The sequence below is a fragment of the Alosa sapidissima genome, chromosome 2 (assembly GCF_018492685.1).
Source record: "Alosa sapidissima isolate fAloSap1 chromosome 2, fAloSap1.pri, whole genome shotgun sequence".
In the NCBI taxonomy this organism is placed as follows: Eukaryota; Metazoa; Chordata; class Actinopteri; order Clupeiformes; family Clupeidae; genus Alosa; species Alosa sapidissima.
In genome coordinates this window covers 28,271,219-28,282,806 of record NC_055958.1, presented here as the reverse complement: position 1 = coordinate 28,282,806, position 11,588 = coordinate 28,271,219, and positions in this window count along the sequence as shown.

Below are 11,588 nucleotides of genomic sequence, written 5' to 3'. Positions count from 1 at the left end.
CAGTGTAACGCCCACAGCAGCCTGTTTGCTCATGTGGATTCCCAGGCCGTAGCATCATTACTGTTTACAGTTATTCTGATGGAATCAGACTTTGTGTTGTCCTCACCTTTGTCTTTCCTCCACCCTTTTACCTTTTATTTTTTGCAGTAATACAGCCTGTTTTAACTCACAATCAGTATGGAAGTGTTTTGTGTACTCTTGTCAGACTTTCATGCTAACCAACTTTGATATCACATGGTGGCACTAGACCACAGTGACACACTGCATATTCATTACTGTGAGTCTTTTAGGCTACGTTTATATGGTGACGATGAAAAGAGAAGACGCAGAAGTGGCGTCTCGTCTTCATTTTTTTATTCGCGTTTAGACGAGCATTCTCAGGGGGAAATCTCTGTTTATATGAAGACGCAAGAGTATGTGATATTCGATTGGATATGCATTCCAGACCGCTGGGTGGTGGTGTGATAGAACCCCGGTACGTCACGCGCAGACATTCTAATTGGACAGTTTAGCCAGAGAGGTAATCAAGGATCTTTGGTTTAGCCGTTTAGACGGAGACGCAACCCGGGTCGTCTTCAAAACTCTACACTCTGGAAGGAGTCTTCAGATTTTTGCGTCTTCAAGCCCCGATGGCGGGGTTGCCGTGTAAACGAAAGGCGCTTATGATAAAATAATTTGTCGTCTTCCTTCGCAATCGTTCTTGTATAAACGGCACCTTAGACTGTCCCTGGAGTTTCCCCCACTGTGAATCAACTTCTCAGGGCGACGCCCGCGGCAGTGTGAGCTCACTCGGGTGTATCGCTGGGCTTGGGCACCATTACAGAGGCTCACATAACTTCAACATCCTAGCATGGTGGTTATACAAGCTTTAACCTTACGTCTGTGAGGTTTGTTATACTTTGCATTCATTTCTGTTCTGAGACGTTAGCTCCATTCCTCTGGCCTGTAGGTGGAGTGCAGGCATAACCACAGGCCTTTGATCTGACGACACGATTCAGACACAATCAGAAGCCCTTTGGCCAACATCCCCTTTTGTTCCTTATCCACTGCGCTATTTCAGGGCTGCGTTTGCTGTTGCAGAAGTTTCACATGTGAAGTTCTAATACTGTGAGTCATACGCCCACATCATGAGTGTTGTCTCATGTGTTTCAGATGCATACGCCCACATCAGAGTGCTGTCTCATGTGTTCGAGATGGCGCCGTTCATGTGTCTCTTCCACCATAAACAAGAGTGCCTGATGCTTCGGCGCTAATCTGAAACCAGCAACACCCAGCAGTCATACCACCTATACCAAATGTACTTGCTGTGTGAGTGGACTAGCGATGCAGCCATGTATGCTAGGAAGGCAGGAAAATGTGGCACCCAGCAACCTGACTGCAGATTGAGCAAATGCAAACTTCTGTTGAAAGAATGACTCACTTCCTCTTTTTCTTTTTTTTATATTTCTTGGTCTTTTTGCCTTTATAGAACAGTGACAGGAAACAAGTGGGAGAGAGAGACACAGAACGGGGGACGGGGGTTGGTGAAATAACCACTGGTTAGATTCAAACTCCCCACAGGCATGTGGACCCATAATATGTGTCATGTGTCCATTTGCACTACAGCTCTCACTCTTCCCCGTATTCTGAAGACACTATCATACGGGTAGTCGTGGTACAGGAGGAATAGATACAGCAGAGACAAAGCAAATCAGGTTGTAAAAACGATGGATTTTTATTTAAACCACAACTGCCAAACAATCCTGGTGCAAAACAGTGTACAAAAACAGGTAATAATAACAAAATACAGTCGAACTAGAAAGAAAGAAAGAAGACACACAAACAGAACACAAACCCGATGGTGGAGTAACACACAACCGGACACACACTCCAGTGATGGACATGAACACACATGACGTGCACCAAAGAAAATATGAGCCCCCTATAGAACAAGAACAGGTACTCACCTAATAGCCAATCAGCATTTAGCAATCAGGCTCACCATATCATCAAGGTTGATAGAACTAGGGGTTCAGGGTTCAGATTAGCTTTAGCCAGTTAGCATCCTAGGTGGCTACTATTATCTTAAAAAATGGCGTCTGGCGCCACATTTTTACAAACAAGACAATGAGATATGGAAACAAAAGTATGTTGTTAGTGTTGGGTCAGATTACTTTGAAATGTAATCCATTACAGAGTACAGACTACACACCAATTTTGTAATCAGTAACGTAATCCATTGGATTACAAAAATAATGTAACGTAATTTTAATACTTTTGGATTACTTCAAAATAAAAAAACTAAAAATTTAAATACATTGAATAAAAAAGACACTCAATCAAGATCATTTTGACAATGTATGGAGAATAGCATGTCTGAAAATGCCAATGCTTGCCAAGAATGCCTTCTATTGCATATGTTATTCTCTCGGGTAGGAGCATGACCCTTTTTGTTCAGACGAATTGATAGAGAAAAAAAGTATATTGAAAATACCCTTTACTCTGTGTGTGTTTGCGAGTGTGTATTGGTGGTGCAAATTGGCCTATTTAATAGGTAAAATACTGGCATTGTGTCTTCTGTGTCCAGATTGGGTCTATCTTAATTTATGACTTCAGGGATGGACAGTATTTCTGATACATGTATTTAAAATACGTTTTTCAAAAAACGGGTTGAATAAAATGACTCTGTATTTTGTATCAAAATACTATGTAAGGGATGGACGACACGGTGGTCTGTTCACAGAAGTTAATGCACGGTCGAGGTTGTAAAACGTCTGGTTGTCAACAGACATGGTGACTATGTATGATAATGAGCTTGATTGGCCGGCCCAACGCTAACAGAAAAACACTGCCTCAAAAGACTATTTTGTACACTTGAAAGTTTTCAATATTTGGATGGCAACCCATCTTTAATGTTGCATATCTCTAAATTTGATCCATGGTGTTTCTTGGATGACATCTGCTGTTGTCAGTGTGCAGGCTATCCCTTAAAGGCAGTTTAAAGGGATAACCAAAGTGCAGTTTCCTACCCAAAGCTAATAAGTTGCTAGGTCGGCAATAGTCCAGAGAAGGCCGCTCAGACAATGGCAGAAGTGTTAGTCATGTTATATTTTTTACAGTCTATGGTTATGAGTTGATGTTCCATCAAAATGTTTTTGGAGACGTAATGTTAAGGTCGAAAAACCCTGTCACTTTAGCTGATGAGCTCTCACCCCTCGCTGCCGTTCGATGCTTTGCTGAATATTGTGTAGCCTACCTGTACTGTAGGTCGGTCGTTGGCACCTTTATTTGCGACAGACATGTAAGTGCCTGCTTTGCAGGTCAGGCACTCAGCTTCATGTTGATATCGACCGAGACAAAAACATGGAAATTTAAGTTTTAATTCGTCAGTGAACTTACACTAAACAAGGAAGTTTGCGGTATACGTTAGACCGGCACATCCGGGAACTTGACTCGTGACAAACGTTCCCGCCCCTTTCGGGGGGAAAACAAACAACCCCTCTCATTAATTCCAACGCAAATTAGGGTCAATAAACGTAATTCGTACAGAAATCGCAGGAGTAAATAATAACAAAAAATACCACAAATCAATATGACCACTCAATACATAACCACTTTGCCGGTCGTTGACCGTGAAAGATACCTACAAAAGCTTAATTCAATTAATATAAAACATGTCCCTTCAGTCTCCCGAGTATGAAGTGGTGCAACAACCCCACTCAGTGACCAGAAGTGTCATACGGTCTTCTCTTCTTATGGCTTGTAGCCATAATTTTCTTCTGTCAGGATTTTTTTGAGGACATGGTAGGCAAAAGAAACTCAGGGAGGGGTTCTTAGCTGTGTGGTTGGTACATGTCTACCGGTTCACTCTGGCTTGTTCTGAGGGAATGTTTTCCCCTCAAAAGGGGCATGGCGCAAACAACCTGCTCTGTGTGACGCGGGTCCGGTTGTAAGTATTGAGGTGACTGACTGACCAATTAAATGTTTGAGATTACTATCGACCAATGACGGTAGCTAAGGTCAGGCTCAACACCCTACACTTTCCACTCAATGCAAAGCGAACTGTAGGGGGAGGGCGTGACTAGTATGTGAATGAAAGACATAGATATATCCATGAATGAAACATGAATGAAAGAGAGAGCAATGCAAATTCGCTGTAAACACGTTTGAGACTAGAATAAACAAAATCCCGGACGACTTTGAAACTCCGGGCATGTCCGGGCAAAAGAGGACGTCTGGTCACTAGTTCTAAATGGATGATTGCTACGACCAAAGCCCAGTCGTTAGTTCTATCTCTCCTGTTGTCAAGCGGGCGAATCCCAAGATTCTGATGAACTTCAGCCTTGAAACATCGCTATTTTACTTAGCCTGCTGTCATCCATCTAGCTAAAAGCCACCTCTGTCATATGCTACAATGTCTGCATGTCTGAACGTCTGCATTTTACAGCTCGGATGCAACGTGACAGTTCATTTAAACTTCACAACGAGTTCGGCGAATTAATATACAAGTGTGATACGGCCAAAAAAATGGATCTACTTCATAGGTGTGCAAATAACATAGGCCTACAGTTAATGGTTGTTCTAAATTACGTAGGACAATGGGAAATTCAACCAAGCAGTGGAATAATGTACATTTATATTTTAATAAGTAATGAAACAACCACTTATAATGAAATCATTTTATTATTTTATTATAAACCAGTTGCAAACTATTACAAAATGCTTTGTTCATCATTTGTAAAGCATTGTTCCTATGTTAATTCTCATAAATAAAGTATTTGTACACACAGTTATAAATGGTTTGTTCATAGTAAATAAGCCTATATCTAAAATATGTTTATGAATTATTGTTAATACTTAATAAATTATGCAATATACACATGCACTAATGATTAGTTAGGGTGAGGATACATATTTTATAAACCACTTCCTAATACTATAATTCATGATTAACTCAGGGGTTAGAAGTGGTTAGTTAATGATATTTTGTGAGCTTACTGTATCTAAAGTGAGGACTTTCTACGCCTATTCTATTCATTTAGCAGACAAGCGACGTACACATGTCAATTAAATTGAAGGCCATTGACATAACAGTGAAAGCCGGGAATCAAACCCCCAACTTTTCAGGCTACTGCATGCCAGTCCAGCTCCTTATCCACTACACTACACCTTGGCCCAGATAGAAACCCCTACAACTATGCAAGAGTTTCTGTTTTCTTCTACTACACACTTATTAAACATCTGTAAACTATTGTTTGAATTGTTGTGGTGGAGTTCATAGTGAAAACTTCTGGCCATTTGGAACATGCATCCACCACCACTAGGAAGTTTGTGCCCATGAAGGGCCCTGCAAAGTCAACATGAATGCGTTGCCATGGAGATGCAGGCCATTCCCACTGGTGAAGTGGGGCATGTGCCGGTTCGTTTTGCACCTGTTGGCCGCCCGGGCATTGCATTGCTACACGCTCAATATCCTGGTCAATTCCGGGCCACCACATACTGTAAAGCTCCTTGCTAGCGCCTTCATTTTCACTAGAATGGAGTTCCAGAATGGAGTTCTTTTAAAACCTTCGTTCTGAAGCTACTCGGTATGATGACTCTTACCCCCCACATGACACAGCCAGCATTCAAGGTAAGTTCACTTCTATGCTGATAGAAAGGAGCTAAGGTGGTTTTGTGGGCTGCTGTCCAGCCAGCTTGCGTGCCTGTGTAAACCTGAGACAATGCCTTGTCACGTCTAGTCTCAGCCTGTACCATTTCTGCTGTGACAGGTGGGCTTTCAATTTGGCCGAGGGTGAACATATCTAATGCGTAGCAGTCGTCCTGTTTGTTTTTGATATCGTCCAGAGGCAAATGGGACAGTCCGTCTGCGTTCGTGTGGTCCCCAGTCCTCCGGAACTCTATCTTGTACTGGTGACCCCGAGAAACAATGCCCAGCGTTGCATACGGGCTGCAGCAGTCACTGGAACGCCTTTTTGGGACTGAAGATGGACATGAGTGGCTGATGGTCAGTAATGAGAGTAAATTCTCTGCCAAACAAATATTGATTAAATCTTTTTACGCCCCACACCAGACTCAGTGCCTCTTTGTCAATCTGGGCGTAGTTTTTCTCTGCTTTGGTTAGGTATCGAGATGCGAAAGCTATTGGCCGTTCACTGCAGTCATCCATAATGTGAGACATCACTGCCCCAATGCCGTACGGTGAAGCATCGCAGGCTAGCCTAACTGGTAGAGAAGGGTTGTAGTGGGTCAGGACTGTGTATGATGTCACAAGGGTCTTTGCTTCTTTGAAGGCATGTTCACAGTCCCTGGTCCACACCTATTTCCGTCCTACCTGGAGCTCGTTCAGGGGATGGAGCACCATTGCCAGGTTGGGCAAGAATCTGTGATAATTGTTCACAAACCCCAGAAAGGATCTCAACTGTGAAACATCTTGAGGTCGGGGGCCTTTAACACTGCCTGGACCTTCTCTTGACACTGGTGTAGCCCATTCGCATCAATGGTGTGTCCACAATACGTGACGCTGGACTTGAGGAATTCACATTTGTCTCTCCGTGCCTGGAGTCCATAGTCTTCCAGCCTCTTCAGGACCTGTTTCAGGTTCTCTAGGTGCTCAGTATCAGTGGCCCCCGTGACAATGATGTCATCGAGGTAGCATTGTGTGCCTGGTACTCCTTGTAACACCTGGTCCATGGCCCGTTTCCATATTGCTGGTGCTGAGGCCACTCCAAACACAAGTCTATTGTAGCGGTACAAACCCTTGATGGTATTGATGGTCATAAATTTTTGTCTTTGAGTCCTCCTCCATTTCAATCTGGAGGTATGCTTCTGCTAAGTCCACCTTTGAAAAACGCTGCCCACCAGACAATTTTGCAAAAATATCCTCAATCCTCGGGTATTGCTCAACCTGGAGCACCGGGTTAATTGTGACTTTAAAGTCGCCACAAAGCCTGACCGTGCCATTTTTCTTAACGACTGGAACCACTGGGGTTGCCCAGTGACTCCAGTCGACTCTGGAAAGTATTCCATCAGCTTCTAGCCGGTCACGTTCCTTCTCTATTACAGGCCGTATGGCATAGGGGACAGGGCGTGTCTTATGAAATGTTGCCTGAGCTCCATCTTTGAGTGTGATTCCCCTTTATATGTCGAAATGTTCCAATCCCCTCTTTGAACACTGCTGCAGCTTCTTTCAATACCTTGTCCAGCTTGACATCAGTTGATTGTGGTGTTTTGGACAACACATCTACACTGAGATGATAAATGATAGCCACCACACCTGTAGCATTGTTCTTCTGACTGCCTTTGCGTAGCTCCTTTCATGGCCAGCTGATTCACATTTTCGGTTTTCACATCACCCTGTAGTTCGAGTGCATCCTTTGCCGCCGTTTCCATCGAAACTGAAATTTCCAAAGCCCTTTTCAATGTGAGATCAGCCTCCGTCAAGTCTTTTCTGAATTCCTTCATGACGAATGCCACAGACTAAACGGTCCCGTAATGCGTCGTTTAAACCAGTCCCAAATTGACAATGTTCTGACAGTCTTTTCAGCTCAGCAACGTATGGCACTACCGTTTCTTCCTTATTTTGATTCCGTTTATGAAACCTATAACGTTCCGCAATTACCAGCGGTTTAGGCGATAAATGTACACGCATTACCTCCACAATCTCGTCATACTTCTTGTCGGTAGGTTTCTCTGGGGCTGTTAAGTTGCGGAGAAGGCTGTACGCTTTCCCACCCATCACACTTAGCAGGACAGGAACATGTTTATCCGCCTCCACTTCATTGGCAACAAAGAATTGTTCAAGTCGTTCGACATAAGTGTTCCAGTCCTCCATGGAGCTATTGAATGCATCGAGCCTGCCAGTATGCCATGTGGCCGTGGCCCACTGGTTAGCACTCTGGACTTGTAACCGGAGGGTTGCCGGTTCGAGCCCCGACCAGTGGGCCGCGGCTGAAGTGCCCTTGAGCAAGGCACCTAACCCCTCACTGCTCCCCGAGCGCCGCCGTTGAAGCAGGCAGCTCACTGCGCCGGGATTAGTGTGTGCTTCACCTCACTGTGTGTTCACTGTGTGCTGTTTGTGTTTCACTAATTCACCGATTGGGTTAAATGCAGAGACCAAATTTTCCTCACGGGATCAAAAAAGTATATATACTTATACTTATACTTATGTTAGCTGGAGGTACTCACACCAGAGCCGTTCTGTAGTTTCCAAACTTTTAGTGTAACTTCCTTCCTGAAGTCACAGAATGTCCGTATTTAGTGATTTAATCACAAACATTGGCATATCGTTTTTATCCTCGTCGCCACTGTTGTGTATGTTACTTTTGTTGTTGTGTATGTTACTTTTTATCAGACGCATGGAGACGCAGCTTGCATGAAACTAGTAGCTTCGTTTACTAAACAGCGCAGAGCGGTGGCAGCAAAACAGGCATAACCAATCAACAAAGGATCTCATAGGCATTACTAATCGCCAACTCTTACAGAACTGACTACTAAGACACCAGTGGGTTACCAGAGCCCGTCTACGGAGAGCCTGGCCACTCCGTATTAAGTCCCATTGTACCGAATTTTGGTTGCAGTTCCACCAGAGTTCCACTGGGGGCGATCGCCATGAGTGCAGAATGAATGGGAGTCAATGGAGCTAGACGGCTAAATTTGTCTCTTTCACCTGATTATCGTTGACAAATCTCAGATTTGATTGTAGTTTGTATAACTTCAACATGGGTTATAGGTCAAAAGTTGAATGAACGAGTACTTATGTCCTTTTGATTTGCCCATAACACGCTAGCATTGTGCTAATGAATGACGTCATTGACACGTTTGAAAGGCTTTTTAGAACAATTAAGTGACTTTAAAATATATAATACTCAACCAAGTGTATTTTATTTGCCTCCCCTTTCGAATACAATATTCAAATTACTTGAAAAAAAATTATAACCCGAGAAAAGTGGATTTTGAGGGGTACAGCTCCATAGACCTCCATGCATTCTGCACTCGTGGACGAGCGCCCTCATGTGGAACCACAGAAGGAACTGCAACCAGTTCAGAAACCGGAAGTTTTCCGAGAGTGGCAGTTCTCCCCTTATTAGACATTCTCTGGGGTTATTTAAAACAGTACAGATAGGGAGCTGGGTAAACGTGCAGGAACCCATAAAGTTGGGGGTTCAAACGGTGTCCACCAATGTGGCCTTGGCCTTTAATTTCATTGACATGTGTAAATCGCTTTGGGTGAAAGTGTCGGCTATATGAATAAATGCAAGTGTAAACTTTAAAACTCATTTGTAAATGTGTTGCAAGGCATAAAACGTCCTCACTTTAGATGAGCTCACAAAATATCATTAACTAACCACTTGTAACTCCTGAGTTAATTATTAATTATAGTATTAGGAAGTGGTTTATAAAATATGTATCCTCACCCTAACTAATCATTAGTGCATGTAACAACTGTTAAATAATGGAAATATTACTTAATCAAAAACATATTATTGCATAATTTATTAAGTATTAACAATAATGTATACACATATTGTGTCCTGGGGAAACTGTAGGATCAGTTGGGAACTACAGAGGCAAATTAAATCATGATTGGTGTGGGGGATTTTTGTGAAAAGTAGCTGTTAAATACATCATGACAACATTATACATTCCAAGCAAGGGGTAAAATGTGTGAAAACTAGAGTTTCAGTTAATGCATACTTACCAGTACTCATAGGGCACACACACACACACACACACACACACACACACACACGCGCCTGCTAAAGGGAACAGCTCTGATTCCCTGATGCTTCTAGTATACTGTAGCAGCTGACTGGGTTGCTGAAGTTGCAGGTGTAGATCTCATCCAGCATTTTACTCATCTCTACCATCAGTACAGGCCCCGAGTGTCTGGTCCCCTTGCTATCTGTCCAGCTGTAATCCGTGTACTCAACAGGGTCCATGCCTTTACATGTGTACAGGATGTTTTCCCTCCTGTGCAGGTTAGCGTGCAGTTTGTGGGCCCATAGTCTTTAGTGATCACTGGCCTAGAGACAGATTCTAAACAAAACTGTATGATCGGCTATATAAAGTTAAAACAGCTCATTACTGCTTAATCTACTGAAGCCAGGATTAAAAAAAAACAAAGAAAAGGATTTTTAAGGAAATATCTGCTAATGAAAGCAATGGCCAGTTTTTTTTTTTTTTTTGGGTGGGTGGGGTCAAAGTCCTGGATAACATGCATCAAGGCTTGACCAAATGAATTCTCACTGTAATCATTACTTAGTCTTCAGCTCTCTTTATTGACCAGAAGGTGGAGCACTGTTGCTATGGGCCTTTTGTCTATTGGCATGCTCTAGGAGTTCCCTTACACTGTGCCAAGTTTATCAGAGCTTGGCCTGGGGCAATGAGCAGAGTTCCCTCGTGTACATTATTGCTGGGGTGGGGCGCCAACACATGGCTCACACAGCTCTCCAACATCAACAACATGTGTGGGGGTGAGCTGCAACCTGTTTCTTGGTGTTTTATGCCCCCAACATTGTCTTCAAGGCAGCGCTGCCTGGAAGGCACTAGGGTTAGGCATGGGTTGGGGTTAGGTAAGGGAAAGAATGAAGTTTAAAAGTGGTGTAGTATTCTTTCTGTGCACTGGCCTATTGGTACCAAACCCTTTAGCTTCTTCTATATGTAAAAGGTTTAGGTGCCTTTAAGTCAGCGGTGGCAGTGCTGCCTGGAAGATGATGTTGGGGGCATAAAACACCATCGAGCTATTTGAAAGCATGCAGGAGACTGCAAAACAAAATGTGTTCTGTTCCATTTACTTCTTGCCATAATATGAATGTGTTATATTATGGCTGTAAATGAACATGTGTTTCAGCTTAAGGAAAGGACTGTCAGATCTGAACTAAAATAGGTACCAACAAATTGTTTTGGGACTGCAGAGTTCCTGTCAGACTGGTTTAATTCCAACTTTTGCAAGACAAGCAAACTCCACAGGAGTGTAAAATGATGAACTGTGATATTTCAACCTTCAGGGTTGTAACAATCTTCAGTATAAACAGTGATAAGAATAATGTTTTGAAATTCTTGATTTCATACGCAGTTAAAAATGACGAGCCATCTGCATTTCTAAAGATGGCAAGTGCACAAATACTGCTTAGCCAAGTCACTGGAGAGGGGGTGGGGGTAAGTCATTTGGGATGGTATGCTGTGTGGTGAGCTAAGCCTGGTAGGGGGAGCTGGTTTCAAATGACTGCCAAGGTTCCATGGCATTCATGTTTAGGGGTGCAACAGTCATGACCTACATCAGCGGCATCCTCCGAAACAAGAGCCAGCACACAGCCGTGGGCTTAGGCCTGCCTTATTAGCATGAGTCACATTTTTTAAACTTATAGTGTGTCGCATCCAAGACACAAAACACCTTTGAACACAACAGACAATGAAAACATGAGAGAGTTGTGGATGGCGGGGGGGGGGGGGGGGGGGCTAAGTCTTCCTGATGAGGAGACAGTGAATGTAGAGGCCATCTTAGTTGTCTGTTTGTGATCATATAGAAGGCCAGAGTGACGGAACAAATAGCAGCTTTTGTCTTCATGCTGCCCCTAACAGCGCTGACACACAGTAATGCCAAAATC